Raw genomic sequence first — 17,383 nt, 5'->3', positions numbered from 1 at the left:
GGTTGGTGTACAGGGTAAATATTATCATCCTGCCTTCGATAGAGATTATCTGGGCATCTCATGGCACCCAAGATAAACAGCTTTCAACACAACTGATCATTTACCAACAGAGAACATGCTGATTTGAAAACCAATGGAGAGCTTAGCCTTAAGCACTCAGCTAATCGCGAGATGGAAATCTGCACAGTTTCTCATAGTTTTTTTAGGCCACAGTCTACAGTAATGGATAGCAACAAACAGTGATCACTACCAATAAGCCTTCATGTCACTTGAGGACGTCAATATAATCTCAATTCAAGGGACTTAATGTAACTCTGTGCCTTCTTAACCTGTTGAGACACAGTATTCGTTCCAGTGCACATCACTTTTGGATGTTGATAAGTCAATGAACGTCATATCACTTTTTTTTTTTACTACAAAGTAATCTTCTAATGAAATTAAGCATTGTGACAGTGCATAAAAAATATGGCATATGGCATAAAACTATACAATATATCTTAAAGCTGCATTCATTTCACTGTTTTGTAATTATGTTTTCTGGACATTCACTGTAATGAACAGTGAAGTCTACAGACACGTGATTTCACTTATAATGCGCCTATAATGCATTTTAATGCAATCTTCAGTCAATTTGAATCTGAATATTTTCAAACCATACCTGCCAAAAAAAAAATTATTCAAAAACAATTGCATGCACTGTGTCACACTCCACTCTGGGAGGATTGGAACGAGGAGACGCTGGAGAACACGTTGACATGGCATTTAATAGAATCAGCAATAGGGAACTCATGGAAGATGTTTAACAGCAGACAGGAAACACAGGGTTTAAATGAACAGACACCAATGGGACACACCTGGGAGCAAATGAACTAATTAATCAAACACAGCTGGACATAAATTAAACCAATGAGGACAGGACACAGGAAGAACCAAATAAGGGCAAACAGGAACACGTGACACACTGACACTCAAATTAATAATTCTACCTAACCCAAAGTTTTATTATAAAAACTATAAAACATTATGAGCTGATATTTTTATTAATTATAATGTATGCCAGGATTTAGAGTATAAATAAAGCATGGTCATATTTGTTGTGACCCTTGAACTTAGTTCAAGGCTGAAAGGGTTACATTTGACCTGTGTTTATAATCTGTCGCAGTGGAACAGTTATAAACATAACTATACACAAAATATACATTCAAACTATCCACATTAATTATAAAACGCAATTTAACTGTATTATAGCAACACAATCCGTCCTCTGTAATATAAAAGAAGCGGGTTTCAAACTGTTTAGCGTCTTCTAATTAAACACAGTTTTCAAAATCGACGGATTTAAACAACAAACATTGTTTCGCTTTTTTAGTAAACGATATGTTAAACATAACCGTGCAATCTATCGTACAGTCCCAGCTTTGCATGTTTTCACGTGTCAAAATATTTAATTGAAATTCATAAACGTACATTATATCACATATGGCTTACTGCGTACTTACATTTACAGCCGGGCAATCGTTTGCATTTCCCAAACGCTTAGAATATCGAATCACTCATCTACATATGTTGTATCGGTTGTACGTCCGAGCCATTTAGTTCTTTGAATGGAAAAAAACGTGACTTTGAGCGGTTTTCAAGGCGCTGGAGTCCGTCAGTGATGCGCAACTACTTCACAGCAGTCCCTCTAAACTACTGGTTGCATCCCAGACACATTCTGCGCTGTGCTCATAGGAGAAGAACCTATCAGTGATGATTCAGTGGTGATTGGAGGGAACAGGCTTGGAAAGTGGCATCTCACATGTTTGGAAAATATACATTGAATCACAGTGGCATGTAATTATCACATAGGCACATCATACTACTTATCTCCATAGGCTATTTATGCCATATGTAAGCAAACCCTGTCTGTCATCTCTTTCTTTATATGTCATGTCACTTTGACCAAGAGGTTATTTCCTTTGAGGCATGAAATTGTATTTTCACATGCTCGCCCACTTACCCCTGGCAAATAAGAAATGTTTGACATTGCATCATTTATGGATTATACCAGAGCACTCTAGGGAATAATGCGGTATCGAGTGCAGAAATGCATTCACTTCTTCTAGTGGGTTGTTAGAGGCTGGATGCTGCAATTTTGGGGGAAGCTCCAGTTCCAGCACCCACGGAACTGGCAGGTCTTCATAATAAACCCGCTTACTGCTGCTCTCCAACATCTAACTGCCAATAGGCACATAGATCTGATTGTAAAAGATTTCCTTTTGAAACTGATGTATGTTTTCATGGTTTATTTCAGAGCTGAAAATGTGTGCAGATCATTGTACGTTTGGCTGTAGGCTATTGAAGTTCTGAGAAGGTAAGTTAACTAGCTATATTAAAAAAAAGCCCAGAACTTATTTGTGGTTGAAAACAGCATATCTTCTCTGATCTATCTTCATCAAACACCTGCAAGTCCGTTGGTGCCAAAGCTAATTGACTGCATATCCATGCACATCAGCATGTTGCCTGTCAGATCCAACATTACACAAGATGCATTCAAATAGGATCCTCCCACAATGCTGCAGAATGAAAAATTGTTTCAAGGTTGCATGCCAAATGCTATGCTGTTCCTGACCAAAAAGTTCTCTGCTCGCTCATGCAAATACAAGCAGTGAAGGCTTCCCGCAACACTCCCACTCAAGACATTTATATATGTCCTTTAGTATATCACCCCATGAGAACAGAACAGAGAAGTTCATTATTCAGTATGAAGCGTGACTTGGGACAAAAACTACACCACATTAAAACAGGCAAGACATTAATCGTGTAAATTTAATGGATGGCAAAATAAACAAAGACAATTGTTCTGACGCATTACCATACAGAACAAAATTCACAATCTTGTCTATACAGTATAACAGAGAATATATGCATAAATAAAGCAAAATAAAAATATCTCTCTGTACTGCACTTTCTGGGGAGAGACAAGCCATCACTTGTCAACTCCAAACTTATAAATGTGACTAAAAAAGACATGTACAATAAATGTTTTATTCAAATGCCTCTTGCATTGCTGCCTGATGTCAGACTACTCACTGCGTTTTGAGTTTTAATTGCCTGCAAGTAGTCCACTGGGACAGTTCCTCATTTTGTTTGATAAATCTTTAATTGTAGGAAGCCATGCCTTCTGTTAAGTTGAACCTGAGCCTAATTATAACTAATTATAGCAAGCATGAATAATTTATTTAACATTTTATACAATTATATAAAACATGTAATCACTCAAGTACTTTTTTACTGTTGTTTCAGTGATTGCACTTGAATTGCACACAATTTTGAATAATTTAGCTGAAGAAAAAGTTTAAGGGCAAGAAGTACCCATTTTAAATTGCCTAAAAATATACAAATTGTTTAGCTTGTGCAAGAGCTGAGGACGTTTCCTGTGAAGACACATATAGGAAATCGGTGGAAAAAGATTAACCACAGTAAAATAAGTGGGGTACAACTGTAATAGCAAAAAGAAACTGAGGCAACAACTGCATCAATTATTAACTGCCCCTGCTTGAGACCTGTCAAGAAGAGAGTGAAGGAGAGGAGGGAAAGAAATTACATTTAAAACTCTCCCCAGGTTGGCTGACATTGCTCGATCAACACCTACAGCACTCCTAATGCCATCATCTCGACAAGGCAAGACCGGTCTCTAACATTCTAAGCTCACAGGAGGCTTGAAAGTAAGCTGTCAGGCACTTTGCAATCTAGTGCTGCCCACTCTTGTCCTGGCAGCTTCTTGGAAAGCCTGGAGACCGTGCCATATACTTGATGCTGCGCCATTCTCTTGACAAAATGTCAGCGGCATCCCTGTTGCTGTCTGTCTGCCCGTACCACACAGGGCAGTTTCCTTCATTGTGGGGGACAGGAGTTCCTGTGAAGGTTGAAGTTTTGGAGCTCTGAGCCCGTGGCTGAGCGGATAGACTGCGGATAGCGAGAGCACCATATGGTAAAGCCTCAAGCCCAATTCTGACATGTATAGGGTAAAAAAAACTCAGGACTTACGTAAGGATGTGACAGAGCGAGGGCTCTCACTTGGGCCTCTGAGTAATGTGAATCAGGAGAGGGCAGGAGGTTTCAGGACAGTCTGGTGTCGACTGGCAGCAGTGCCCTGAGTGTCCTGAGCTGTGTGCCACCCACTGCTGCCGCAGCGCCTGATAACAGCATGTACGAACCCTGCCTCATTCCCTGGCCAGCTCCCAGGAGGGATGAGCTTATGAAGCGCTTTATATACAACAATACACTGGCTCCACAAATTCTTCACAACAACAAGGGAAGTTGATGTGATATGTTGTCAGGATCGATGCTTGGAAATGTTTCTCCTCATTCTGTCATTAAACGGCGAGGAACAATGTCTCCAAAGCAGGGGGTGGGGGTGTATAGTTCAGCATAAAAGAAACTCACAGCAAAAGACAGGAAAGCTCAATGACAGGTGACAGCAATTACTGTACAATCTAAAAAAAGCACATAATGTGGATGCTCTCCTATACTCTCGCTTGCAACAAAAGGGTTTTAGAATGATCAAACAGCTTCAATAAACATCAACAGCACCTTATTTTTTTTAAAGTTCATCACTAGTCCATACAATACAAGGATAGCTAAAGATATTTGTTGTGAATGAGAAAAAGATAAACAACTGATTACATGTTTTTCAGTTACTGAAATGATTAGGTCTATATATCCTTGCAAAAAAAAAGTCTATTATGACCAAAATGTATATGATAAATACAGTAAAAACAGTAATATTGTGAAATATTACTGTAATTTAAAAGGTTTAAAGGTTTTCTGTTTTAATATCTTTTAAAATGTAGTTTATTTCTGTGATGGTAAAGCTGAATTTCTAGCAGCCATTACTATAGTATTCACATGATTGCTCAGAAATCATTCTAATATGCTGATTTGCTGCTCTAAAAACATTTTGTATTATTACCAATATTGACAGTCATGATGTTTAATATTTTTGTGTAAACCATGACACACTTTTCAGGATGCTATGATGAATAGAAAGTTCAGAAGAACAGCATTTATTTAAAATATAAATCTTTTGTTATGTTATAAACGTCTTGACTGTCATTTTTTATACATTTTATTTTTCATTTTTTTACACCAAAAAGTAAACATATTTTTGAAGTATAAAGTTGACTTGATTTCATTGATCTGATCAATGATTGACAAAATTAATTACAATGTTTATGTAAAACTGTCCATTTAAATCAATAAATACATCTCTCTCTCTCTCTTTAGGGACTGGTGAATCAATCTGGTGTTATTGAAACGTGTGGGATAGAAATCATTCCTTCTTCTCATCTGACCACAAGCAGAACTGCTGTAAGAAACACAGACATTCACAGTACTCATTCCAACAGATACAGCAAAGCTTGCCAGACGTCATGATAGAGAGACAGATAAACACTATTCTGTCAGGACCACTATCGTCAAAATGATAGATACTTAGCATAAAGTTTGGTTTGGCTGTATGGTTCTGTTCTGGGCAAAAACCTCCCTGCCCATCCATGCAGCCTGTCATGAATGAGCAGGGAGAGCAGCAATAATAACCCCCCTAGGGTTATGTACTTAATGATATTTAAGTGTAACACTTTATTCAAGATAAAGGAGTCTGATTAGCAAGGAATATCAGAAAGCCAAGTCCTGACTGTGGCGAAAGGAGTAGCTGGGGATGGAAGAGGGTAATTTGCTCCGGAGCAAGCTGAAAAGCTGCTGAATAATACTGAATAGAGCTTATATAGGAATGCCACGATAGGTGTCGTATTGACTGACTGAGAATCAGCTGATGCAAGCTTGACTCACGTGACCTGCCAGAACTAACACTAATGCTTAATTTTTGGAGTGCATTCTAGAAATCATTTAATAGTTTAAGAAATAATAGAAATGTTTAAGTGACTTGGGAAAAAGTGGGGGGGAAACCTAAGCTCATAATCACTCATGACCCTAGGCCCTGCAAAAGCAAACTAATTTAGCTAATCAGAAAACTTCAATCAGAAACATTCAATCAGAAACATTCTGTAAATCTTGTTGATTGATTGGTTTTAAGAAATGTCCTGTGATATCAAACATGGACAAGGAAAAACATAATTCCAATTCACGTTGGTAAAAGACTGGTAAAGCACCTACTATAATCAAATATTTGTGAGTCATATTCTGACTTCATCAGAATACATGGCTATTTTTGAATGACTGTCAATAGAGAACATTGAAAAATTGTATTTACAGCATAGGCCCGTACTAACCAGCCAAACCTTGTCCTGCAGAGTTTAGCTCCCAGGAGGAGGTTGAAGACTTCTGCCTTAGGGTTTACTGATATTTCTTTGGAATCATGATTCAAAAGAATGAATACTTTCAGGCCAGATTTCCCAATGGCAGATTTACCTTTAGCCTGGCCCATTAACTTCTTAAGTCCTGGGTTGAGTTTAGCCTGTTCATAGGCTTTAAATTAGCAAAAGAAAAGTGATCACATTCAGTTCAGTGGTTTCCACAGAGCTAATGGGCCCTAATTCATTCTAAGCTGTCGAGTCAGCATTCCCTCCCTCATACTTCCTATGTGATAACCTGAGTTTAATGCTAAAGGGCAATGATTGCTTTCACAACCTATTATAGTATAACGGAGCATTTCTTGATGATGATTTCACAGCGCAGTGCATTTTCTTCTGAGAGAGATGAAGTTTACATCAGCCACAGGGTGAGATATATCCAGTCTCACATCTACTGTGTCATCACTTTTCACACCTCTTATTGCTGAAGACATTTCGATGGACCCAAGAGCAGAGGTTTGTAAGAGCTGAAGTGTGTAATTTTTTCGATGTTAAAATATTTTCTCCTATGTCAGCTTAATAGGCAGAGACAGCTATAAGTAAGCCATTTGTAGGTTGTTTTCTCCGAAAAGACAGTGTAAACACTGTGTCTCTGCGACTTTATGGCAACATGTGATATCACAGCTGTTTGTGAAGCATCAAGACCCACCTGACCTAGCAACATAAATTTAACCAATGGCGTAAGCCCGAGGCGGGACTATCTTTTTGTCTGACCAGTGGCAGATGAAGGGGAAAACCTGTTTGAAATAGGCCTTTCTACAGTCTGTGGATTTATGTGCAGAGTAAAGGTTTTTGCACAACAATTCTGTTGGGTTTATAACAAGAAGTGCGGATACACAGATAATTTTGTACTTACCTTTGTTCTAATGTTGATGTTAATCTGGATTATTCTAAATGACTGAGCGTGTGTTTGTGACTAGTCAAACTATGCCTATAAATCAGAATTTTCTGTGCACAACAACTTTTACATCTTTACAACATACCTTTTTTTTTTTTACAATGTACATGTCATTTTTATTTTATTCTTAGGCCTATTTGGAAATAATTAATACTTTTGTAAAAATATGTATGTTGTGTTAAATGAGGAGGCAAAGTCCTCAAAGATTTTTTTTAATCAAATGTAAATTCATGCATCACATTTTCTTGGTTAAATAAACATTACTTACACTATCAGAAAAAGAAAGAAAGAAAGAAAAACAGTTCTATTTTATATTTTTACATTAACAATGTAATCAATATTATATTTATTAAAGCTAATTATGAGTCAAGTTAGTGTTTTTAAGCATTTTACATTTATTCCAGAATACTCAAAAGCAACAATTTAAACAATATATTTTATTCGTGAACTTATGTTCAGCTATTCTTTTTAATAGTTAACTTTTAACTATTTTTGAGTTTTTCGGATCATCAGTAATCAAAGCTCTGTAAATATTGGTTACAGACACAGAGATTTACAGTAATTTTCACCAAGCTGTTTACTCACTAAAAACTCCCACAGATAATTTTTTCAGGCCATTTCAAGCCTTATTTTGATGTAACAATGTAGTTATAGCTAAGTGTGTGCCTTGTTTACTTACTTTTTTTTTAAATTAGCATTCCCATTAATGCCATTATATTGTTCATTCAGACTGATTTGCGAACACGGAACATGCACAAACACAAGAGGCCTGATTATGAACTAATCACAGACAAACTAACCTGTCACATCCAATAATATAGTGGTGGAGGCGCTGCCTCTTCTCACGTGACTGTTCCCCATTCATTCTCAATTACCCTCCAACTAAACTCACCGCAAGATTTAGGGGGGGTCTGTTAAAACTCAGTGGGCTCAGGGGAGTCAAGAGAGACACAAACTCCCGCTGTAACTTTACCTGCTAATGTCACTGTTGGACAGTGTTTCTTTAGAAAAACAAGTGATTTATACACTTTCAATGTTATATTATTATAATATTTGCGTTGTTTTGTAATTTATTGCATTGTTTATTTTTGTTCTACGATTTTTTTTCATCCAATATTTTGAGGAGGCACTGCCTCCATTGCCTCCTCGGAGGAAACACCCCTGATATATGTATATATGTATATCCTTTAAGCCTAGTTTTATGTTTTGATCAGTGCGTTAACCCTTTTTTTATTAGAGCACTGTGAACCAGCCTGTAGGTGAATAGTCTTCTCAACAATTACATGTCTAATGAGACCATCAGCGCAATAGCGTGCTCTGGCACCCATCCAAGCCTCTTGATTTAATTTCAAACAGATTTATGCATCTGCTCAGAATTTTTATAGGGAGGGATCTCATTGAACTGGTATAACATCTCTGTTATATCAGCTTGGCAAATCATAAATTCAGGCATTCACTAATGCTTTTAGCAGTATTTTTATGAGTGAATTAGTGTAATCGGATTAGTTGGTAATCAGTTAGAAAAACAGACACTTTAAATTGTTTGTGGAGTCAACCCAGACAGCAGACAGTTTCGGCCCAGATCCGGCCCCCATCTGGCCCATGTGAAATCCATGCGGGCCAGATGTGGGCCGGATCTGGGCCAACACTATGTTGCTGTCTGGGAATTTAGCTTTGATAGATGAATAACATTTTATGAACATCTAATGTAACGAATAAGCAGAATAAATGGTTTGTTCTGGATATAGTGCTCGATTAAAAGTATGCAATAATTCTTTCACAGTTAGACTGTTAAGATTGTCTGTAGAAATGCAGGAGATTCGTTACACTGCAGTAAAGTTTCACCTCATTCTTATTCCAGACCATAAACCACGTTTCCCTCGGGCACATCTCTGGTAAAACTAAAGCTGCTGTTGACCAGATTTTTTTATGTAGCTAATAAAGAGGTTCATAAATATGAACCAAGCCACTTTCAAAAAATGCTACAGATCAAAGCATTAGCAAATTGTCATAGATGTAATGTTACTGTCTCAACACCAGAGGTCATTATCACTGTACTATTGAGATTTGGAGTCATGACTGGCTTAATGATCTCAGCCTGTATGGGCTTACATTTCTGCCCAATTTTGCATTTAAAATACGTTTTTGGATGTGTGCAGACCTTCACTACGTTTCACTAGCTTGCTCACCTGATGCCCCCCCTCTGTGCTCACTAAATGCCAACAGCTTGCGTGCTCAACACAACCCAGCGTTACAACTCGGTCTCTGATTGGCTGGAATTATGGCACATTGTAACGCTGGGTTGTGTTGAGCACGCGAGCTGTTGGCATTTAGAGAGCACAGAGGGCGGGCATCAAGGGAGCAAGCTAGTGAAACGTTGCACGCGCAAAAGAGAATGTCTGCACACATCCAAAAAATTATTTTAAATGCAAAATTGATTTTCGTGCGCGCTAAATACTTTTTTCTTTGCGAAACGAAAATTTTCTCCACAAAACTCAGATCGCGCACGTGCAAAATGCACTGTTGTGCGCTCAAAATATGATCTTTCGCGCGCAGAATTGTGGCAGAAATGTAAGCCCATAAACCTGTTCCCAATTATGTGATATTTGTATATGTTTGTTTGCTATATACAGTTTCTGTTAGTTCTCGTCCTCCTCATTACATCCTCAAGCCATTTTTTTCCCATTCCCAGTGGAAAACTTCAGACCTTTTCTTCTGATAAGTCTAATGTGTTTAGACACGATTGATGTAGGCCTATATGCTTACTCCCACCTCATAAAATGATTCCTCATGCTGTCTGTTCCTACCATCTAGGGTTTTTATCTAAAACTGTGGGCCACATTCTTCCAGTGCAGTAAAGAGGATGTCTCATAAATCTGGATAATCCGCATGCGGTGTGACTGGGCCTGTCTAAGTGCCATTTCAGGAAACATGATTATGATCCGCTCAAGAAGCCGGCAGTGCTATCTGCTAGTTACAACACACCTATCAGGTCTAAAGTGGATTTAGAATTTTTTTTTTTTTTTTGCTACATTAAAAAGTGAAGTATTGTGTCAAGTAAACTCATTATTTGCTATAAATGAAAATGTCCCCTGGCAAAAAGTTGCTGTTATAGGTGCTGAAACCAGGTGTTTTCGTTTTTCCTGGTAATGTAGCAAGCCTGTGTTAAAAAGCCTGCACACAAACATAGACAGATCTCATTACAGCAGACATGAAAAAAAGCAGTAGACAGTGTTTCCCATCCTTTTTTGACTGCTTTGACATGTTTAAATGGATATTACTAAATTACTAATTTTTATAATTTGGAGAAATGTATATAAATTATATATATTTTCACCAGGTGTGTACCATACACACTGTAAATTATATATATAATATTTTTTTTTTATGAAGATGATGACTGCCTCAGCATTTCATGTTTGTTTTTTTTCAGTAAAGGACTTAAAGCAGGGGGGAAAAAAGCTGTTCTAATTAGACCGTTTCTAAGCCCACCACATTAAAGGGATACAACAGAATAAACCATACAATCTAAGTGCAATTTGTGATCATTCTGCTCAAATGAGCATGTGCTTGTCTTTAAATGTGACTCTACCTGTATTCTTAAGTGCTGTTGCACTTAATGAACATTATTAACAACTTGCAGCACTTTGCTGCTACTGTCTGCACGAATCACGTTTTTAATATAACACCAATAAAGTTTGAAAACTTCCTGACAGTCATTTTATCAGTGTTTGTTTGGATCAATTATGTCAGCAATATCATGGTATTATGGCATTATAAAAATCCCATGGTTTCATGCTACGTTACTAAATTACATATTTTGCAGGTAGAAAAAAATGTTAAGCTTTATAATGCCTCAAGGCAAGTCTGTGGGCTGAACATATTATATATTTTGTGTTGACATGCTGTAATTGGAATCAATCCGTATTGTAATTTTGCCAAAAGCTTTAAAAATGTGACATGAATGTATGTTTTGCTTAACCTGCATAAAACCATTCAATTAGTGTAGAAACAATTCTGGTACTGGGTAACAGCCTTACGCTACGCATTAAAAGGCACTCAAGTCAAGTCAAGTCAAGTCTGCTTTATTGTCAATTCTTCCACATGTACAGCACATACACACAGAGAATTGAAATTGCGTTACTCTCAGACCCTTGGTGCATACAGGTAACACTAACAGTAGAACATAAATACAGATATACAGATTAAATATAAAATACAACTATACAAATATACAAATAAGGTCAAATGTAAAAAAAAAAATAAAAAAATAAAAATATAAAAAAATATATATATATAAAGCAGCACACGGCACATGGCAGATAGAGTGCAGACCAGTGAAGTAAACAACAGTGCAGATATAATGATTTGTAGTGCAAAAAGAGCTTATTTAGACTGATTAAAGTGACTGTGTGTGTGTGATCCTTGGGGGGCCCCAGTGTTCAGTGTGATGGTGCTGGATGTGTTGCTGCCGACCCGAACTGCCTGAGGTCTTCCAGTCAGAAAGTCCAACAGCCAGTTGCACAGCGAAGTGTTGAGCCCCAGCTGGACCAGTTTGTGAATGAGCTGTTGAGGGATGATTGTGTTGAATGCTGAACTGAAGCACTCAATCATGCTATCAAGAAAAACAACAACTGCTTAATAGTTGTGAAGTTTATGTGAACCATGAGGGACGAGATTGGCCATCTGCACCATGTGACCCTGCAGCACGTTGGCTTATGAATGAGCTGAGCACAGATAAAGCAGCACCACAGAGGCGTGAGAGGCCGTTCTATCGCTGAGGGCTCAGCGTTTTGACTCAAAGCCATGAATCTTATGCCTGTGTCGCCCCCGCCACCCACCCCTGTTCTCCATTTTCACTTTCACACAAACACACAAAATACACAGACAAGGCATACTGAAAACCTAGTATACCCACTCTACATAGGGCCTACACATCCTTTGATTTGAGGGTAAGCACATGGGTATGTCCTGCATGACAAGATGCGCTATGAATCTGTTTTCATCATGTAAAGATGACAGTTTGTAACTGCTGGTATCTTGAGCAGATAGGTCAGATTTTCAAAACAGGTGAAACAGACACTCTAACCCACTGAGAAAAACTTCTCTTTACTCTGTTAATACTGACTGTCAGAATCTGTTCATGTTCATTTAGGGCATCAAAGTACAGTCTTTGATTCTAATCTGTGAATTATTTATCACAGTAGTGTTAGATTGTTAGATGTAAAATGCTGTTGGATTTTCTCGCTTTTTCATTACGTGCCGAATATACACTTGAGCACTGCCTTTTCAGCAGTGCTTTTTCAAAAAAGAAGGTAGAAAATAAATATAAATGGTAACTGCAGCTGAGTCTCACGGTGAGCGTGGTGAGGTATTGAGCAAGCCTTTGCTCTGCAGGCAGTGAAACGCTTTGATTTCATGATTCAGTGACTCATGATACATTCATTATACAGCAGGAGTCAGCGTGTGGTTATTGAAATTGAAAATGTTATGCTTTGTGTGCAAACATGTAATGGCCAATTGTGCCATAATAAACGTCTGAGGCAAATAGGAGCAAGAGATCTGTAATTTTTTTAATTCAATTTCGAGACGATAGTCAGTGAAACTATGACATGCTGCAGAATGAAGCTGAGACAAGTGCAGTGAGTGTGATGTAACAGTGCTCTCTAGTGGACTCAAAAGAAGTGAAACAAGAAAAAGGCCACATTCACACAACCTTAAATTAATTTAATATATTACTTAGCAATTCTGAATACTAACATTAATATTAAATATGATTTAATATTAAAATTATGGTTTTTAATAATTATAATCACATTTTTTTGTTGAGATGATTCCCACGAATAACTATTTGTGAATGATTTATCTTCAAACAGCCTTAATTAAAAATCCTTTTACTTGCCACTATTACTATTATTGTTGTTGTTATTAAATGTAATAATCTAATTATTAAATAATAACTATTATTATTATATTTCACAATAATATAATCAACATTATAATCAAAATTATTGTAATAGTAAATACAAATCAATTATTTGATGAAGTTTTTGTTTTTTTATCAATCCCATAAAGCACTATTTTTGGCACTAATATTAAATGACAATTAGAACTAACCAAAACTAAACATAATAATAGAATGTTGCATTGAAACAATGACATAAATGCAAAAATACAATTAAATGGAAAAATGCTTTTTATTTGTCTTTTTGCTTTATGCATTGAGGTTTTTACTCTAATGCCTAATATGAAGCTTTGTAGCTAAATCTGTTGCTTAGGATGTCAGAAACATATTTACACAAATTTGATGTATGGTGAAATATCTTTTAGCTGTCTGTGTCTTATATGGCTTTGTGAGTTTATGATGTCAGTTTGACTGATAAAACAGTCTGATGAAATGCTTTCTAAGAATCTTTTGTTGAGGTAAAGAATTAAATTTTAACCTCTTTGGTCTCTAGAAGTCCAATCAGATTGGTTGACAACCAGAATTACTGGGGTTATAGATATTCTAAATGAACCACAGACTTTCCACTAAAAGACATGCATCATTATAATCAAAAGTGAATGGTAGAATTTGCAATTATGTAAGGACTGGGCAGGCAGAGAGTAATAAACAGACCTTATATGAAGTTATCTTTCCGTCCCAGACTAATTTCCTCGACCAACACACTTTGATGGATTAGCTTTGATCCCACTGGTGTTTGTTGTTCTCTCACCCTTTGGTCTGCCACTGACTTTCAAATACTACAAACAAGTTGCCAAATCACAGATGCCAGGTCAGGAAACATACCGAAATGTCAACCTCGACTTTAGATGTCCGCACCTTAAGGCTATTTTTATAAATGTTTATTTTATTTATTTATGAGCCGTTTTTGAAGCCTAGACTATCTTTTGACCTCTTCAGTGATGATGGTCTTGATATATGCACCATCACCACGACCACAGGCTCATGTCGACATTCATTCACAGATCTCTGCATGCCAATGCTGATTCACGTCCCAGCTAACCTCATTACAATGCCTGCTTGTATCTCCACGGGATTCTCATCCCATTTCTTTCTACATTTTTAAAGTCCACAATTTGGCGCTAATTATCCCGCAGTGGAATGGCCAGATTGTGAGTAGGAGGGGGAGATTTTTAAATCCCATGTAGGAAAAACCAACAGAGGATTGCACAGAGAAAATCAAAACACCAGCTATGTAAATTATATTCCTTTTGAAGCAGAGGATGGATTCATTACTGAATAAATCATGTCAAATAAAAAATTAAAAAAAACAACATGCTGGTGTCAGTATGCATTAATTTCTTATCACATCATCATCCATTTGGGTCACATTTCAACATGTACTGTCATTATTGGATTAATTAGCCTATTCTCACCGTGTGTCTTTCTTTCTTTTTTTAGCTATGATGAGAGGTAATTGAGTTGACGGCACTAACAATGTCCTCTGTGACTTCCTCAGCAAAGTTCAATGAGAAGTTAAAACAGGAAATTTACATGAGCCACTCCTCATTAATCTACCTCAGAATCCTTTTTATGTGATTCTTAATTTATCACTGATTGTTTTGAGTGTTATCTAATTAGCCTGCATTTCAGCTGTTGGACAAATGCAGATTGGGGTGAGGTGAAGATCAACTATGCCTGCTCTCATTGTTCTGTATAGTGAACTTGGAACCCTTATCTGAGATGTTCATTAGTAGGCTATGAATCTTCACAATTCAAGCAGAAACCATAATCTAACCCATGGCAGATACGAGCAGATAATAATGGATGGTCAATTATACGGTAAACATTTAATATCTTCTCAGGAATGGAACATTATACGTTATTACATGGCTCTATGGAATAGGCTACTTGATTCTGATTGGTCACCTGAGGCGTTCGGTGTTCAGATATTTCCTAATATTAAAGTCTTTCTATAATACACCAGGATAGACGAGGATGAAAACAGGGCTATGAAGGATATACTTGCATTCTTTACAATGGCACGCACTGTAGAAGGATTCTGTAACCCATATTTTTCATAACTCATAATAACACAAAACTATGTTTCTGAGTTTTTTTCAGAACGATGTTTCATTAGTTGAACAATAGGTGTTGTTTAACAACAGTACGATCCATTGAACGCTCTGCACTTCTATCTCTCTTAGCCTCATTTTCCTTTCTGTCAAAAAGTAAATATGGTGCTATACCCTGAATAATTTCAATACTCACCATCGTCCATGACAACACTGTATCTCGTGGAGTTCACGACACAGTTTTCAATTAAATATGGAAAACTTTTTAATGCATTTTGCCTGTTAGCGTTTTGGGGGCCTGAAAAGGCAAACATTTGAAAACAAGTTTCAAAATGCAAGTTTTTAGAAATTATACCATTATAATATCTGTGTAAACTACAAAAACACACTTTTAATTTTAAACTAACTTATGTGCATGTACTATCGAATATTTCAGGAATATTAAGTTTGGCTAAATGCTGCTGACTCCTCTATGTTTTATGGATTGGAATTGCCATATATCTGTGCACATCTGAAGTTTAATTTTACCTCATATAAGACATTCCTGCACAGATTTAAAAGTGTGTTTATATAGGACAGATGTGCTTTTCCTCATATGGGGACCCCAAGGGCTGTTTCTGTGCATACAAGATGTTCTTAGTCTACCATAAAGAAAAAAAAATATCTTATTTGTTCTGCTTTGAGAGCTGATTACATGCTAAGACTACAAATCCCATTCCCATTTAATTGCTTATTAGGCAAAACAGTTTTGTTTCATTTAATAAAGCAGCAATATAGTCTGAAGTATCATGTAAAATGCTATCTAGACTGTTAACAGACATTTATCATTTTTGTAAGTCGCAAATTAGAATTCCCGGCAACACTGTTTTTCTTTTACTGATGATTTCACAAAGTAGATACTGTGTGTTAAATGGCATGAAAAAATACACACATGACATTCCACTACCTTCAAATGAAAGAGAAAATTGCAGAAAGTAATTAATTTCAAGTGAGCCCTACAGTCACCTCATTGCTGTTTGTGTAAACAGGCATGTTGGCCTCGTGACCAAGCTAAGCCTGTTCTTATCACATTGCTTTGGAGATTTCCTATTAGTAGTTCCCACCAAAAAAGTTCAGCATGCCCGATGAATTGTAACTGCAGAGCACCTCAGGCACTGCAGATTTCTATAGCAAGAAATCTTGAAATTCATACCAATCTGAAACCTTCACAGAAGAATACAAGCTCTGAAAATTAACATAGAAATGAGACAAAGACATGGACAAAATTCAACATTTCAAGACAAAATAATAATGTAAAACCAAAACACCAAAAGATTTTGTAGCCAGACATGTATTTCCATGCATATTTAGGTGGTTTGCGTAATATTCTAACAAAGGGAACAGCATCACTGGGTCATCATTTAACTGTAACAAGCAAAGATTTTATTAAAAACAATTAAAGCAATTAAATAAATATTTTATGCTTGTAAAGATGCAATGAAAATCCAACCATATATATTTCATTTCTTGTTTTGCCAGGCACGTTTATAAGTGTGACTAAATCTATAGATATTTCAGTGTGAAAACCTGTTGCAAAACCTGTTGTATTATGGGTAAGCTTATAAGTTCGAAGTGATAAGATCTGACCTAATGTTCATGTTATAGCACAGCATTATTTAAAAAAAAAAACTAGGTGGATATATATATCTTCTGTCTCTTTCTATTAATGTTTAACACACACACACACACACACAAACTATCCCCTGAGGATAGTAACATGAATGTTTATGATGTATATGTCACATAAAAAATTTATATGCTATAGGGCATGATGTATTCACACTGTTTTAATGACTATATCACTGATACACATCAAGGGCTCAAAAGCGCTGCAAAAATGTCATCTTTTAAACCCATCTACTTTAATCTTGAGGTCTTTGTAATTGTCATTGATCACACAGAATTGTATGACATACTAGGAATAATATTTGAAATTCATAAGTCCGATCGAATGCCTTGGAATGTCTGCTAATGCTTTAGGGGAAAGGTACCTTTGTTCAGAAGACATCTTTGTTCATGCCCATTGCTGAGGCCACTTTCATCTGCTGTATGATGTATTTACCATAAGCTCTGA

The 17,383-nt window shown here is 36.7% G+C and overlaps 1 protein-coding gene across 2 annotated transcripts in view; it reads right to left on the bottom strand.

Annotated features, from left to right (window-relative positions):
- Nucleotides 1–4,134, bottom strand: part of LOC107675029 (gamma-aminobutyric acid receptor subunit pi-like) — a 27,739-nt gene extending 23,605 nt beyond the window's left edge. Inside the window, exon 1 of one of the 2 annotated variants that reach the window (XM_016469223.1) lies at nucleotides 4,030–4,134. The gene's annotated coding sequence lies outside the window, so the exon portion shown is untranslated. Of the gene's footprint in view, nucleotides 1–1,499; nucleotides 1,729–4,029 lie in introns of those variants that run through there. The other variant, XM_016469222.1, reaches the window with a different exon arrangement.
- Nucleotides 4,135–17,383: the final 13,249 nt, after the last annotated feature.

Source organism: Sinocyclocheilus anshuiensis, unplaced genomic scaffold (assembly GCF_001515605.1).
Source record: "Sinocyclocheilus anshuiensis isolate Anshui unplaced genomic scaffold, SAMN03320099.WGS_v1.1 scaffold1572, whole genome shotgun sequence".
Lineage (NCBI taxonomy): Eukaryota > Metazoa > Chordata > Actinopteri > Cypriniformes > Cyprinidae > Sinocyclocheilus > Sinocyclocheilus anshuiensis.
This window is presented reverse-complemented; position numbering and strand designations above follow the sequence as displayed.